Raw genomic sequence first — 13,219 nt, forward strand, 5'->3', positions numbered from 1 at the left:
GTTTTATTAACATGGGATACTTATGTTAATATTAAAAGGGCAAGTATAGGTAAAGTGCTTTAATGAGTGCTTGTTACAAGCAGATACTGTCATTTTTATTCTTGTAGGAAGGATGCCTGGCAAAAGCTCTGAATGTTGAATGATCAGATAGCATGAAAGAAGTTAACACAAAGACATACTTGGTACCTCATGTATCTGTAGTGATGTTCTAGTCCTCATATGACAGTTGTACTTTAAACATTCATTATAATTTACTTGGGACCAGGCTTCCCAGGTGGCTCATTTTGGTTAAGAATCCGCCTCCAGTGCAAGAGATACAGGAAACTCAGATTCGACCCTGGGTTGGAAATATCCCCTGGAGGAGGAAATGGCAACCCATTCCAGTATTCTTGCCTGGAGAATCCAATGGACAGAGGAGCCTGGTGGGCTACAGTCCATGGGGTTGTGCAGGATTGGATACGACTGAAGTGACAGCATGCACTTGTGGTTGGGATTAGAGCATTTACTCTGATCCCTTCCTGAAGGAAAATAGGTGGGAAAATAGGTGGGAGAAGAATAGAGACAGGATAGATTGACTTAACATTTGGCATTGACCTGAGCTGATAACAGTTTGGAAGATGTTCTGAAGAGGAAGATGAATTTTAAATTAGGTTTAAATTTGAGCTTCTTAAAAATATTTACTGTTCTATAAAGTGCTTTCTTGTTCTTATTAAATCATCAAAGGACATTATGGGGTAAGTATTTTATAAAAGAAGTTAATACGCTTAGAATTCTCTTTCACTTTCACTCAGTGGTTTATGGAGAACAGTGGTGTGATTGGTAAAGAACTGGGGATATTTAGAGTGATGTTTTCAAGCAGGTTAATGTAGGTGATAACCACCTACAACATCCTTCTATAAAGCATTTCCTATTGCTTCTGACTATTGCAGCGATCTTAATCGTACAGCAATGGACTTAACAAAGCACAGGCACAGATAGTTGGGGACAGTGTAGAGTTCAGTATATGACCATATACTGAAATTGAGAGACGGTGAGGCAAGATTGGGAAGCAAGGTTTATTTCAAGTAGAACCAGCAGAAACAGATAAATGTAAAAATCACTATTTTTTTTTTTCCTGATAAGTATAAAGAAGCAAAAGTATCTGGAAATAGTGCTCACTGATTTTTGTCTGTATGTACTGTTGCTGTTGTTTAGTCACCGACTCTTTGCAGCCCCATGGTCTGCAGCACGCCAGGCCTCCCTGTTCTTCACCATCTCCTGAAGTTTACCTAAGTTCATGTCCATTGCATCGGTGATGCCATCCAGCTGTCTCATCCTCTGATGCCTTCTCTTCCTTCTGCCCTCAATCTTTCCCAGCATCAGGAACTTTTCCAGTGAGTCGGCTGTTTGTATCAGGTGACCAGAATCCTGGAGCTTCAGCTTCAGCATCAGTCCTTCCAATGAGTTTTCAGGGTTGATTTCCCTTAAGGTTGACTGGTTTGATCTCTTTGCTGTCCAGGGGACTCTCAAGAGTCTTCTCCAGCACCACAGTTTGAAGGCATCAATTCTTTGATGCTCTGCCTTCTTTATGGTCCAGCTCTCACAATCGTACATGACTGCTGGAAAGACCATAACCTTGACTGTGTATGAATTATGTTGGCAAAGTGATGTCCTTACTTTCAACACACTGTCTAAGGTTTGTCATAGCTTTCCTGCCGAGAAGCAGTCATCTTCTGGTTTCATGGCTGCAGTCACCATCTGCAGTGATTTTACAGTCCACAAAAGGGAAATCTGTCACTACTTTCACCTTTTACCCTTCTGTTTGCCATGAAGTAATGGGGCCAGGATCTTAGTTTTTGAAATATTTAGTTTTAAGCCGACTTTTTCACTCTTCTCCTTCTTTCTCACAAGAGAGTCTTTAGTTCCACTTTGCTTTCTGTCGTTGGAGTGGTATCATCCGCATATCTAAAGTTATTGGTGCTTCTCCTGCCTATCTAGATTCCAGCTTCCAGCTCATACAGCCTGGCATTTCTCATGATGTGCTCAGCGTATAGGTTAAATAAATAGAGTGACAGCAGATAGCCCTGTTGTACTCCTTTCTCAATCATGAACCAATCAGTTTGTTCCATACAGAATTTTAACTTGCTTCTTGACCCACATACAGGTTTCTCACGAGACAGGTAAGATGGTCTGGTATTCCCATCTCTTTAAGAGTTTTCCACAGTTTGTTATGAGCTACACAGTCAAAGGCTTTAGGTAGATGCTTTTCTGGTATTCCCTTGCTTTTTTCTGTGATACAGCAGATGTTGATAATTTGATCTCTGGTTCCTCTGCCTTTTCTAAACCCAGCTTGGACTTCTGAAAGTTCATTGTTTGTGTAATGCTAAAGCCTAGGATGTAAGATTTTAAGCATGACCTCACTAGCATGGGACTTCCCTGGTGGCTAGCTGGTAAAGAATCCACCTGCAATGTGGGAGACCTGGGTTTAGTCCCTGGGTTGGAAAGATCCCCTGGAGAAGGGAAAGGCTACCCACTCCAGAATTTCATGAACTGTTCATGGGGTTGCAAAGAATCGAACAGGACTGAGTGACTTGTTCTTTCACTTTACTAGCATGGGAGATGAGTGCGATTGTCCGATGGTTTGAACATTAGTATTACGCTTCTTGGGAATTGGGATGAAGATAGACCTTTTCCAGTTCTGTGGTCACTGCTGGTCTTCCAGATTTGCTGACATATTGAGAGCAACACGTTGATAGCATCATCCTTTAGGGTGTTGAATAGCTCTACTGGAATTCCATCACATCCATCAGCTTCATTGACAGCAGTGCTTCCCAAGACCCCCTTAACGTCACACTCCAGAACGTCTGGCTGTGGGTGACAGACCACGCCATCGTAGTTATCCAGTTCATTAAGATCTTTTTTTGTACAGTTCTTCCATGTATTCCTTTCATCTCTTCTTGATCTCTTCAGCATCTACTAGGTCTGTACCATTTCTGTCCTTTATTGTGCCCATCTTTGGGCAAAATATTCCTTTGATATTTCCAGTTTTCCTGAAGAGATTTCTCATCTTTTCCCTTCTGTTATTTTCCTCTATTTTTATGCACCATTCATTGAAGAAGGCCTTCTTGTCTCTCCTTACTATTCTTTGAAACTCTGCGTTTAGTTGGATGTAACTTTCCCTTTCTCCCTTCTGTCTTCAGCTATTTGTAAAGCCTCGTCAGAAGGCAAAAACCATTTTGCCTTCCTGCTTTTCTTTTTCTTTGCAGGGACCCACTAAATGGAGAGTGATGACTGAAATGGAAATCAGAAGCCTAGAAGAGTTAGGGAAATGCTTTCTTGAGTTAGGGAAATATTTTCTTGGCATCCCACATGAGCACCTAAGACATATTTTCCACAAAAAATATTCCTAAAAGCAGTAGGTTGATCGTAAGTGGTCTTTTCAAATCATAGTTCATTATGGTATTCTACAAGAAAACACGTTCAGAATTTCGAACAACCAATAGTGGAACATAACTTTCTTGTTCATTAGAACCTGTCTTTATTTAATCATTTTAGAAACTAGAGTATGTGTAGAGTTTTGGGAAAAAATGTTACAGAATCATTGTAGAAGCTCAGGAGTATGACTACTGAGAATAAAAATGGGGAGAGTTGATTCTACCCCGAGTTCTTAATCTGGCTAGAATTTTAGGTTCTACCACAGAATAGTTTTCAGAATCTTAATTGGCTTCAGGATTCTGTATTTTCAAAAGAAAAACCTTCCTGGCCAGATCCATGTGGACTGGCATTGGGAGGTGACTGTTGTGTCTTCCATGCTTTTCCTTCTGAGTCTAGTTAGTTTTCTGCAGGATTGAGGAAAAAAACCTCAGACCTCCATACCGTTATTGGATGGTGTGGAATTTATAGAAGGAAGTGCACATGCTCCCTGTCCCATTGCTGGGAGGCCTCGTCTGCATAGTGTATAGTCCCTTTCTTTTTCCAGTCCATACTGTATTTATACTGTGGACTCCCAGAAATTATATATTATAGATTATGGATATATACAATAATGGATATATATAATACCCATCTGTATTTATTATATACATGTATGAATTATATCTACTAGGTAGATTTTTAAAGTAAGTTACGGGTGAGATTAATATTAATTTTAAAGCATTTACTGTATCAGAAACACTGTGTTGGGAATTGGGGATCTAGAGATGAGTATACTTTTTCTCTTTCCATCATTGTATTAATGCCCACCATCGCCAGAGAACCCTCAGTCTACATGTAAGCACAAATAACATATGTCAAAATTGAGTTGTCAGTAGTATTTGGCTCCCTGATTGAACAAGTAGTTCTTAAACCTTAGCTGTGCTCCAGAATCATTGGCAGAATTTAAGAATAACAAATAACACAGAGATATTAGAGGCCACCTCAGGTCCATGCATATGGATTCTGTAGGCATCAGCCAATCCTTGTCTATTTGTGAAAAGCCATGCAAATGACACAGAGGCCCGCTGCGTCAGCAAAAGCGTGCAGTGTGTCCTCGTGGCCTTCCTAGTGAAAAACAGATGAGCTGCCACTGTACACTACTAGAATAGCCACAGTCCACACACTGTCACCACCAAATGCTGGTGAGGACATGGGACACAGAAATCCTCACTCCTTGCTGGTAGGAATACAATACGAAGGTACAGCCACTCTGAAGACATGGTTGCAGTTTCTTAAAACCTGAACATACTCTTACCATAAGATCCAGTAATCCTGCTGCGTGGTTTTTACCCAAAGGAGTTGAATACTGATGTTCACACAGAAACCTGCACATGAATGTTTATAGCAGCTTTATTCATAGTTGCCAAGACATGGAAGTAACTAGGATATCCTTAACTAGGTGAATGGATAAGCAAATTGCTACATCCAGACAATGGACTGTTACCTAGTGCTGAAAAGAGATTGGCTACTTAGCCACGAAAAGACATGGAAAAACCTTAAATATACATTGAAAGAAGCTAATCTGAAAGGCTATATACTGTTTGATTCCAACTGTGACATTCTGGGAAAGACAAAGCTATGGACACAGTAAGATAGTCAGGGGTTCCAGGGTTGGAGGGTGAGAGAGGAGTGAATAGGCAAAGCGTGGAGTTTTTAGAGCAGTGAAAATGTAATGCTGGGTTTATGTCATTGTAAATTTGTCCAGACTTACAGAATGCACACCACAAAGAGGAAATCCTAATGTAAACTATAGACTTTAGTTAATAGTAATGTATCCAAGCCAGGCTTCAACAGTACATGAACTGTGAACTTCCAGATGTTCAAGCTGGATTTAGAAAAGGCAGAGGAACCAAAGATCAAATTGCCAACATCTGTTGGATCATCGAAAAAGCACAAGAGTTCCAGAAAAACATCTATTTCTGCTTTATTGACTATGCCAAAGCCTTTGACTGTGTGGATCACAACAAACTGGAAAATTCTTCAAGAGTTGGGAAGACCAGACCACCTGACCTGCCCCTTAAGAAGTCTGTATGCAGGTCAGGAAGCAACAGTTACAACTGGACATGGAACAACAGACTGGTTCCAAATAGGAAAAGGAGTATGTCAAGGCTATATATTGTCACCCTGCTTATTTAACTTATATGCAGAGTACATCATGAGAAACGCTGGGCTGAATGAAGCACAAGCTGGAATCAGGATGGCCAGGAGAAATATCAATAACCTCAGATATGCAGATGACACCACCCTTATGGCAGAAAAGTGAAGAAGAACTAAAGAGCCTCTTGGTGAAAGTGAAAGAGGAGAATGAAAAAGTTGGCTTAAAGCTCAACATTCAGAAAACGAAGATCATTGCATCTGGTCCCATCACTTCATGGCAGATAGATGGGGAAACGGTGACAGACTTCTTTTCTTGGGCTCTGAAATCACTGCAGATGGTGACTGCAGCCATGAAATTAAAAGATGCTTACTCTTTGGAAGAAAAGTTATGACCAACCTAGATAGCATATTAAAAAGCAAAACCAATACAATATTGTAAAGTAATTAGCCTCCAATTAAAATAAATAAATTTATATTAAAAAAAGACACATTAAGGAGAATTTAAGTTCAACAGTTAAAAAATAAATAAGTAAATAAAAAGCAGAGACATTACTTTGCCAACAAAGGTCCTTCTAGTCAAGGCTATGGTTTTCCCAGTAGTCATGTATGGATGTGAGAGTTGGACTATAAAGAAAGCTGAGCACCGAAGAATTGATGCTTTTGAACTGTGGTGTTGGAGAAGACTCTTGAGAGTCCCTTGGACTGCAAGGAGATCCAACCTGTCCATCCTAAAGGAAATCAGTCCTGAATATTCATTGGAAGGACTGATGCTGAAGCTGAAACTCCAATACTTTGGCCACCTGATAGGAAGAGCTGACTCACCGGAAAAGACCCTGATGCTGAGAAAGGTTGAAGGCGAGAGGAGAAGGGGACGACAGACGATGACATGGTTGGATGGCATCACTGACTCCATGGACATGAGTTTGGATAAGCTCCAGAAGTTGGTGATGGACAGGGAGACCTGGTGTGCTGCATCAATATTGGATCATGAGTTGTAACAAATGTACCATAGTAATGCAAGGTGTGTACTTCCTGCTTATGTTTTCTATAAAGTATAATTCCTCAAAAAGTAGCCTATTAATGTTTTAAAAAAGAGTAGATGAGCTCCTTGATATGTTTACTTCCTACCAGGCACTGTGCTGAGTGTTGAACAAGGTAGCAGACAGGACCGATGTCACTGTTGGCCTTTTAGATGACTGAGAGGAGGAATCATACAGGAATGTAACAAGACAGTCAAGGAATACCAACCTGGTTAAAACAATACTTGATTAAACCAGCGTTTGGTTCTGTTCAAATAAATTAATGTTTAGGTGAGGTTTGTGTGTAAAGTAGGAATTTAGCAAAATTACAATAGAGAGGAAGAATATATACAGAGGAGACAGAATGTGTAAAGGTTCTGAGGTGGAGGCCAGGATGTAGAAGAAACAATGTAGTTGGAACACAGGAATGCAAGGGAAGGAGTAGTAGGTGATGCTTGTCAGGCAGGAGTGCAGTGGCCATGTAGGACCTTAGACTTTAGACTTACTCTTTGGACCATGAAAACTCATTGAAGGCTTTTTTACCGTAAAAACTTAAAATTATTTTGAAACTATCATACGCACAATATATTTGTACAGTAAATAAAACAGACATCAGTGGAGTATTACTAGTATCAGAGTCCTATCCTTGTCTCTCCCTGGACACATTCCCCTGTACTCCAGCACCGTGGATTTTGTGTTAATGGTCTCCTTGCTTTTCTTTATTGTGTCTGTGCCCTGAGTACTAATTAGAGCCGTGGAAATGGGTGGGATTCCTTGGGGAGGTTTTTTGTGGAGGGCACTCTGTAGGGAGGTCTTGAGATAGTGTGCCTCAGGTCAGGGAAAGGGGGTAGAGCTGGGGACACAGGGAGAGCAGTGCAACAGCCAGAGGAGTTGTGGCAAGAACAGTTGTCAGAAGAGGGGAGGAGGAGGTGCCTGTGGCCCTCAGAGCTCCCAGACCCCGTGCAGGTGCATGTGGCTGCCTGGTTCTCAGCAAGGTGTGAGGGATCCTAGGAAAAATAGTGTTTTAGCTTTGTACCTTCTTCTATACTGTAAAATATGGAAGAGGGTAGGATAGGTGGCCAGCACCAGTCCCCCAAATCTACCTGAATTGTTTCCATAAAGGACTTGAAATGGGAGGGAGGTTTGAACATACTTAAACTTTTAGGTGGATGATGAAATCTGAGAGGGGGGCTGTGAAGGGAGATGGAAGTTGGGAGGGGATTGTGGCCCTGGGCCCCTTGGAGCACAGACGTGGGCATCTGGTGGGGACCAAGGATCCGTCAGGGCAGCGGTGCATGTGCAAATAATAGAGAATTGTGTAAAGAGAACCATATTGAAATAGGAGCTGTCACCACTAAAGCAAAGAACACATTCTATGGTGTCCCCAAAGAAAGGACCTCTGGCTATAGAAACTTCGTAGGTGCTGGTAGAGAGGCCCCATAGGCATTTTGTCTGGACAGGCTTGCCCAGGTCAGGGGCCTGCACCAGCCTGTGTCCTGACATGCCCTCAAGGTTGGCCACATTCTTCCAGACTGGGTCAGAAGATCCTGACTTACAAAATGCTGAATGGCAAACTTCGGTTCCAACCACTGGTGACCCATCTACAGAAGAACAAATGCCTCCTGTCTTAACAAGAATAATTAGATACTGTAGTTGGTGCTTCTGGACCCCAGCTCTTGGGACTGGGGCTCAGAAAGGTGCAAGGTCCAGTATAAGGGAAAAATAAGAACCATTCAGTGGGCTGTCGTTCTGGACCATGACTTTGTTGGAAGGCATCACTTTCTGTCTTGAGAAGGTGGCTTCCTGTGGATGCACAGGCTGCACGGTGCTCAGCAAACTCTTCTGTTGTTTGTTGCCAGGCTTTCTAGGTTGTGTTGACAACCTTTTTGAAAATATAGCTCTACCTCCTCGACAACGTGCATTCTCAGCATGGGAGGGAATGGTCAGGAAATGTCCCCCCCTGAACATGAAGACAGTCTGTGAAGAAAGATATGGTGCCTGCTGGGCTTCCTTGGCTGATGAGAAGAGTCTCTTAGGTCTCCAGGTGTCAGGGTCGCCCGTTGAGGTCCACTGGGGGACACAGTAGCTGCACAGAGTGCGTAGTGTGACCTGACCAGAGTAGAGGGTGATGGCACTGCTCCTGTGGCTCTGCTGAGCTCCTCAGCTGCCACTGCGCGCCAGGTAACGTTGCCCTCAGGACCTCATCCACCTGCTGCCATTGCCCATGCACCCAGGCTCACTAGGCAGGGCCTCCTGCTGCACGCGCTGGCTGTAGCCAGGCCACAGGATCCATATAAGGCAACTTGCCTTGTTCCCACCAACAGTGTACCTTGGGGATTTGGTTGTGACTTCACAAAGGTTTGCTTTCGTAGTAGGTTTTTATTTTTTCCTGCCTTAGTATTTTTAAAGCTTGTCTAATGTTTCACAGTAGGGATGTGCTGTATGTAATCTACTTAACCATGTCCTGTGGTCATCATCTAGAATATTAAGGTTTTTTTTTTTTTTACTGTTACAGTGATCATTTAAAAAATTCTTTTTATTGTCACCAAGTATTTGACATTATCCTGTTGCTAGACTTCAATAGTAAGCTCCTGAAATTTGGCATTCTTTACAAAGTTATATAGTATTCATTCTTTAAAACTTTGTTTACTAAACGCACTTTTCCCAGTATTTTTGCTTAAATTTTCTTACCATGGAAAGCTTTAAATGTAACTGAAAAATACAGAGGATAGTATAGTATCATGAGCATTAGGGTACCCACTAATCAGGTGGAACAGATGTCTTCAAAGAAATACATTAGGCTTTTCTAAAAGTCATGTCTGTCCCCCTCTTAAGGTTTTTATATTTCTTTACTTCATATACGGAATAATAAATCATAGTGTTTTGATTGTTAATTAAATGCTCTATTGTACCTGCCATTCTGTATTTGCCCTTCTTTTTTTTGAGATGTGTGCATGCTCATCTTTCTCAATTTGTATCTTGTTAAAGCTAATGCAAATGGCATTGATGTCAAGCCCCCAGGGGTCTGACAGACTAGATGCTGCCCGAGAGACAGCTAACATGCTATCATGTTAAATAGAAAGTCCATTTATTCTTTCTCCTCCTTTCTCGTTAATTCTCATGCAGGTCATGGGAGTCTCTCAGTCCATTCCTGTGACCTTTCATTCAGTTCTTAGTGAGTTTATTTCAGGTGATGTGGTATGAAGTGCTATAGGCTGTCTGGTCTTGTGGTTTTTTGAAAGGTCATTAAGAAAAAAACCCTGAAAATCAGTCATTTTGGAAGAACTGAAAATATGTTTCCTTTTAGTTGTTGTCTGGTTTAAAAGACTGCACAGGTGTCTTCCTGAGGTGGACACAGCTTGTCATCAGGTCTGTGGATAGCTTCTCAGTATTCAGTGACACAAGGGGGCTGCCAGTGCAGTTTATCAGTGACTGCCGAATAAAGGCCTTGAGACTTTTCTTTGAGGTTGTGCTTTTTAGAATTCACAGATGGACAGAAACTGCTTTGTCTTGATTTACCGTAAACTGTGTAGGTGGCTAGATGAGATTTTGCTGTTTAATGCCTACGATTCAAACCTGATTAAGTGAACCCAGGAATTTAATAGATTTGAGTAAAATTTGGGATAAACTTGTCACTGCTCTGTAAGACTCAGGTAACACATGAATTTGAATCATGCTGTATCCTTTGAGGTCCATGCACATACTATTTAAACTCAGGGACAGAAGAAATTTGGATAGCCAGGAATTCTGTGTAAGCACCGGGCTGCCTCCCGACCATGGACTATGCTACAGCAGTTAAGCACTCGAAGCGGTGCTGTCACCGATGAGCTGCTCTCGTTCTCAGAAAGATCTGTATATTTATGTTGACCTGAAATGTGCTTCCCCAGGTTCTTTTTCATTGCTTATAATTCTTTCAGGTACCTACTTCTTTATTCATGATCTTACTTTTCTTGGCCCCATACTTAATCTTCCATTGTGGGGGCTTCTCTCCTGAACGGTGACCTCTGACTTTAACTGTGTGGTCTTGCCAGCTGATGCTCTAGACTGGCATCAGCTGGCCCAGGTCTGAGCTCTTGGGAGTTGGTACTGAATGGAAACTAAGTTCAGTCTTCTAAAAGCCCGGGATGATTTCTGTCTCCCCCTTCCCATAAAGCCCCATGACTCCCTTGGCTGAGCCCTCACGTCTGGTCTTCAATCCAGCCAGAACTACCAGGTTTCATAGGCCATACCAGTGTCTTATTGGTTCCCACTGTCCCTTTCTCGAACTTGCCTTCAGAAGTTATTCATTTGGGAGTGGTGTTAGTTGCTCAGTCATGTTTGACTCTTTGTGACCCCCATGGACTGTAGCCCATCAGACTCCTCTTGTCCATGGGATTCTCCAGGTAAAACTCCGGAAATTTAATAGATTTGAGTAAAATTTGGGATAAACTTGTCACTGCTCTGTAAGACTCAGGTAACACGTGAATTTGAATCATGATGTATCCTTTGAGGTCCATGCACATGTTGTTTAAACTCAGGGACAGAAGAAATTTGTTATCATTTCCTTCTCCAGGGGATCTTCCCAAACCACAGGGATTGAACCCAGGTCTCCTGCATTGCAGGTGGATTTTTACTGTCTGAGCCACCAGGGAAGCCCAAGGATGAAAACAAATTATGTAAAATTCTCCTTCATATAACTTTATGCCTTAACTTCTGTAGAATATTGGTATTGAATAAATGTGTCAAAATGGTTACCATAGTTTGAAAATTTCTCACTGTTTTTTATGGCACTGAAAGCTAGTTGGTGGTAGGGAATATACTGATTTATTTCATCTTTAATTTTTCAAAGCTATGTTTTTTGTGTATCACTTGAAAACCACGTATCAGCACCCATCTCAAATATTTTTAGAATATTACTTTGTTACTGTTGTTTATTTAATGTAACATCGTCACAGTAACATGCCTAGTAATAGATGAATAAATCTTACTTTAATCTAGAGAAAAACTGGTTAGCTTCATACAGGCACAGTGAGTAATTCAAGAGAGTGGATACTACACAACGTATCTTATGTATAAGAGTTCACAGCTAACTAAGAACAATTGAAAGGGCTACAATGCATGCTTTCTTTCTCTTATTCTCAAGTATTTAATATTTACATTTTTTTTTTTTTACAATATTGTATTGGTTTTGCCATACATCAACATGAATCTGCCATGGGTGTACACGTGTTCCCAATCCTGAACCCCCCTCCCACCTCCCTCCCCATACTATCCCTCTAGGTCATCCCAGTGCACCAGCCCCAAGCATCCTGTATCCTGCATCAAACCTGGACTGGCGATTCGTTTCTTATATGATATTATACATGTTTCAATGCCATTCTCCCAAATCATCCCCCCCTCCCTCTCCCACAGAGTCCAAAAGACTGTTCTATACATCTGTGTCTCTTTTGCTGTCTTGCATACAGGGTTATCGTTACCATCTTTGTAAATTCCATATATATGCATTAGTATACTGTATTGATATTTACATATTTTTTAATTAAGAAAATATTTTCCATGTAGTAATTGAACACTTTTTTCTCTTTTCATCTGTCTGCATTCTGCATACTTGAACAAAAGTCCACCTCTTTTAGTAAGTATTTGTGAAAGGAGGAGAATGAGAACTGGTGATGTTAATCTCCACTGTGTGCACTGGTGTCCATTTTGAGAAAGATGCCTTGTCACACAGAAGACAGACAATGATTCTGCTTAGCTGCAAGAGGGCATTGAGAACAAGAACTGATTTACAAGAAGGCATGCAATACTCAGAGGCAGGCCCTTGCGTATCAGGCATTTCTGCAGCCATCAGAGAAATGTAGACAAATTAATTCACTTAATAGACTAGGTTATGACAGAAGAGTAACTAGTTCTGTGGGTTCTCAAAAGTTTGTTTGAGGTCAGTGATTGAAATATGACTTTAGAAAATATTCTCTCCTTGGGAATCTTTGCTTTTAAGTTACAATTGTGTATGTTTATACTGGAGGGTTTCTTTCTTTCTTTCATTTTTTTTTTAGGGAAGGTATGTGCTTTCAGGAAGTTTGTAGCATATGATGGTCAAAAATAGAGTGAAACATAAGTGTTCATCTTCACTTGAAAACTGCTGCATAATTGAAGGGTCCAGTCTCTCATTCTTATTACTTGGAAGTTAAGTATGGCAGGTCAGCTATAAGGGATTGTAAACTAGACTTTTGACAATGATTTAAGTTATAGTATTAGAGCTTGAGTGGATTTCGTAATACTCTCACCCAAAATCTGGCTAAAATTCATGATCACCAGTTAAGGGACTTTAACAGAGCATCATGTATCTCATACTTGGAGGTTTGTTAACTTGTAGACTTAACTGTTTGATCAGGAGTGTCTCCTTGTGTGTGCGAGTGCACGAAAATGTGCATATGTCTGTGTGGTGAATGTATGTGTTCATGTGAGTGTGTGAGGTGAACATTTGCCTGTATGTGAGCATGTGGACATGTGTGTAGACAGGCCATCAGCCCCATATGCACATGTACCAATGTCACCATTCCCAGCTGTTTGTCCTGCAGCTGTCCCTGTTCAGCAAAAGGTAGAAGCTGGGCCACTGTTTCTGTCCGTGTGAGCTGGGATCAGAGAATTGTGGCATTTCCAACTTGAGCTCC

General features: G+C 41.3%; 1 protein-coding gene across 4 annotated transcripts in view; it reads left to right on the forward strand.

Annotated features, from left to right (window-relative positions):
* The window catches only part of FAM120A (family with sequence similarity 120 member A), a 117,179-nt gene that overhangs the window by 47,399 nt on the left and 56,561 nt on the right, over positions 1 to 13,219 (forward strand). The window lies entirely within an intron of this gene.

This window comes from Bubalus kerabau, chromosome 4, assembly GCF_029407905.1.
Source record: "Bubalus kerabau isolate K-KA32 ecotype Philippines breed swamp buffalo chromosome 4, PCC_UOA_SB_1v2, whole genome shotgun sequence".
NCBI lineage: Eukaryota > Metazoa > Chordata > Mammalia > Artiodactyla > Bovidae > Bubalus > Bubalus kerabau.